This window comes from Sinocyclocheilus anshuiensis, unplaced genomic scaffold (genome assembly GCF_001515605.1).
Source record: "Sinocyclocheilus anshuiensis isolate Anshui unplaced genomic scaffold, SAMN03320099.WGS_v1.1 scaffold882, whole genome shotgun sequence".
NCBI classification, from domain to species: domain Eukaryota; kingdom Metazoa; phylum Chordata; class Actinopteri; order Cypriniformes; family Cyprinidae; genus Sinocyclocheilus; species Sinocyclocheilus anshuiensis.
The window spans coordinates 381,815-386,053 of NW_015540910.1; the positions used below are offsets into that span (position 1 = coordinate 381,815).

General features: G+C 40.8%; 1 pseudogene; it reads right to left on the reverse strand.

Moving 5' to 3' along the window:
- LOC107689233 (alpha-N-acetylneuraminide alpha-2,8-sialyltransferase-like) overlaps positions 1-2,047 on the reverse strand; it is an 11,409-nt pseudogene extending 9,362 nt beyond the window's left edge.
- Between the last annotated feature and the right edge of the window lie 2,192 nt (positions 2,048-4,239).

Here is a 4,239-nt window from a genome sequence, read left to right on the forward strand (position 1 = left end):
TTCTGTTACACCAAATACACAAAATAATGATCTTTAAAAAAGCATCATATGACCCCTTTAAATAATTTAATTACCAATGTGAAAGTGAGCATAAATGAAAAGCATTTATTAAATAATGAATTAATGAATAAATAAATACTGCAGGTTTTGTGACGTTAAAGTTAAGACTTTTTAAGTCCAAGTAAACAACATTTAAGGAATTATTGAAAGGGGCCCACAATGAAATGTATCAAAATAAAGTGCATTTATGATTAAAAGAAGAACAAATATCTGCCAGTTTCAGAGGTGTAAAGTATTGGAGTAAATGTAATTAGTTACTGTACTTAATTTCAACAAGGCTACTTTATGTGAATGCGAATTCCTTAGCAAGTCTTTGTGAATCACAGGTGTTTTATATATGAGATGAGGACATGCCCTCTGCCTGTTTTCCGCAGCTTCTCCACAACGTCAGTTTTTCACTGGCATGTCTCTTTGACTAGTGCATCTTTGAGCCTATATTTAGTATAAGTAAAATGCTTAAGTACTGTTAAAATCAGATACTCTAAGACTTTTACTCAAGTTGTTTTGGAATTGGTGACTTGTAACGTGTAGTGGAGTAATTTTCACTGTAAGGTATCTGTACTTTTACTCAAGTATGGTTTTTAGGTACTCTTTACACCTCTGGCCAGTATATGGAAATGTGAATAAAGACTTTTTAAAGACTTTTTTCTCCTTCAAGTAATGTTTTATAGCAGATCTTTTCTATTGTGCAACAGACTTATTTCTAATTTAATAATAAGGAAGTATGATATGCTGGTAGAACAATATTTTGCAACAGTTGTCGCAACAAATTTCAATCAAAAAGTCAAAGGAATATAATAATAATAATAATAAATAACAAATCTAATAACAGAATCAGCCTATGTGTGACGTCACAAAGACCTGCCTTTCTGGGAGTTCACAGCGGGGACAGATAACGTTTCAAACGCGTCTACCTCTCTGCGCATGTGCGTTCTCTTAATCGGTTTTTCAGGGGAGATGTCTGGACTCTGCAATACTCATATCAGCATGAGAGCCAGATTACATGGATGAGATAGTGATTGCAACCGCTCCATTTACTTAATTACAGTAAGAGAGAGACTACGTCATTCCAAATCGCGTCACGGTACCAATTTATCTAAGATATGTGGCCATGCGCATCATAGATGCGCTCACAATGAATGAATAATTGAATGCGACGAATCAAAACGCACTGAAATAACGTTACCTGTACAGATCTACTCCGGTTTGGTTTCTGCTCCACGTTTGTCCCTGCCGCAGAACCTCATCCACCATTTCCTTGTCGCTGGGGATCCTGTACACGGGGAAGATGTAGAGCCACAACAACGCCAACACACCCAGAGTGGCCCATATATACTTGCTCCGGTGACATCTCAAAGACACCATTCCGCCGATCTGATCAGACAAATGCCTAGTTCAAAAACCCGTGCTCACGGCTGACCCGTTTATTTCGGTGCCGCTGCCATTAGGAGCAAAAAGCCGCTGAAATACCGTTATCCTGCTATCAACATTACGCGGTGTGAAAGATGCCAATAGAGCTGTAGCAGTGTCAGATTTTCAGGCATGCATCAAATTCCTCCTCATTCCATGCACTGCTTTGCTGATGAATGAGCTCACAATCACGGTCGACTTATTCTGGGATGCGATCGCCTTCATCGGTTCCGTCTGGCCCAGCAGGAGGAATCTCACCGGATTTTATACGGGATCCAGATATCTTCTACCCCCATCACCCCTAATGCAAACCGTCTAGAACTCTCCAACAAATCTGATCCCTGCGCTAGCCGGCTTCATATCGCCTTTAACACCACATCACGGCCCGTTTCTCATAGTGTCCCGCTATGCAGATACATTTTTAGGCCTTCCCTCTCAACCTGGCCGTCTCGGATGTAATCTTCCAAATAAGTGAGAGACAAAGCTCAGTTTGTGAATGCTTTAGTACGCATAACTGCCCTCATTATTTGTTACGGTGCTGCCCCCTTCTGGTTAATGTAGTCACATGAAAACGGCTGTATATAACTAGCGTACATACTGCACGTTTTACACCGTATGTTGCCTACAAATGGTATTGTGAACGCAGTACGCATGATCAGAAACATGCTACTTTTTTGTAACAAACATGTTTTGGTCAGTGCAAAGGTGTCTTTTTCACATTTTCTATAGGCTACGCCTCAGATAATTTCCTACTACATTTGAGTCATACAGTTTAGGGTAAGATGGGGTAAAATGAACATTTTTTCCCCCACAACACATCAGTGTTTTTGGATTTGTGGAGCAAAAGTTATAGTTATATTGAAGTAACAGAACTGGCAGACGAAGCCCCCAAATGGCAAGTAGGTAATAGTGGTGTTTTTAAATGTTATACTTAGGTAATTAACAGGGTTATTATTTAGCCTAATATTTCCACAAATTATTTCAAACATCTTTGCTTTAATTAAAACCTATTGGTTAACTGAGTGAAATCATTAAATCTGCATTCATACTGTTGCTATTATGACATACTCAATTAAAACATGGGCGATTACACTCTTAAAAATAGAGGTTCTGTATTGGCATCAATGGTTCCATGAAGAACCTTTAACATCCATAGAACCTTTCAAATGCAGAAAAGGTTCTTTATGGTCAAAAAAGGTTCTTTAGATTTTTAAAATGTTCTTCCAAATAAATAAATAAAAAAAGTTCACTAAAAGGTTCTTTAGGGAACCAAAACACTGTCATCACTGCAAAAACATTTGCCTCGCATACAGATAGAGTTTCAGTATGTTTCCATTTGTTCCTGTAAAAAGGATGTGTGACCGTTACAGTAATGAGTGCTTCTATTTTTGTAGGACACAGAGACGACCACCTGGTGGAGGCAGGCTAAGGCTTTTGTCAGAGGAGCAAGAGAGGGAGCTTGTAAACCTGGTCATTGCCAATAATGTAATCCGCCTGCGAGAGATTCAAAGGAGAGTGATTGAGGATAATCATCATTTTCGAGGGATAAATGCCATCAGCCTCTCCACAATTGATCGTATCCTCCGAAAGCACCGGTTCTGGATGAAACCGGCGTACCGCGTCTCTTTCGAACGAAACTCTGACAGAGTGAAAGACCAACGAGTGGAATATGTTCAGGTATGAGTTTTGATATCGTATGAAGTATTGTGTACCAAATGCTGCCATTTGTGCTCTTGAACTGTGCTTCAGGGCAGTGATTTACTCTACTGTGTTTCATGTGTTTTGCAGAGAATCTTTGAGATTGAAGGCCGGCCTGTTCCCCATGAAATTATCTTTGTGGATGAGGCTGGTTTCAACCTGACCAAAAGAAGGAGAAGGGGGAGGAACATAATTGGCTATCGGGCTATTGTAAATGTCCCTGGTCAGCGCGGAGGGAATGTCACTATGTGTGCAGCCATCAGCCAACGAGGGGTACTCCACCGTCATGCCATTCTAGGACCCTATAACACTATGCTCCTCCTTGCTTTCCTTGACGGTCTAAGAGAGCATATGTTCCAGCTGGACCTCAGGGAACCAGCACAGCCAGAGCAGCCTCGTTACATTGTTGTTTGGGATAATGTCAGCTTCCATCGCGCTGCTCTGGTTCGTGACTGGTTTACCAATAACCCGAGGTTTTCTAACATCTTTCTGCCTGCATACTCTCCCTTTCTAAACCCGATAGAGGAGTTTTTTTCGGCATGGCGGTGGAAAGTGTATGACCGAGAACCTTCTATTCGTGCTCACCTCCTCCAGGCCATGGAAGAAGCCTGCCTAGACATATCAGTAGATGCATGCCAGGGGTGGATCAGGCATGCAAGAGGATTTTACCCTCGCTGCCTGGCTAGGGCCAATATAGCCTGTGATGTGGACAAGATTCTCTGGCCTGACCCAGAACAAAGACGGGATGCTGAGGCGGAATAATTTTGTTTTGTTTTTTTTACAGTTGTGCTGTGAAGTACATGAATGAATAAAAATGTGCCAATGTATACATTGGTTGTGTCTTTTGTGTTCATGTGAAAAGGTTTTTGAGGGGGAGAACCACAAGCAACATAACTTACCAGTTTTGGATATATTGTTTTGAATTTATTGCACCAGTGTGTAATACTATGTTGTAGTGTGTGGTTTTTGAAAGCTTGTGTGTGATGTCTGAGGGAAAAGTTTGGTTTTGCAGCAAGAGTGAATGGTTTTGAGTGCAGAGCTTCATTTTGACCTGAAAATAGGATGTTTGGG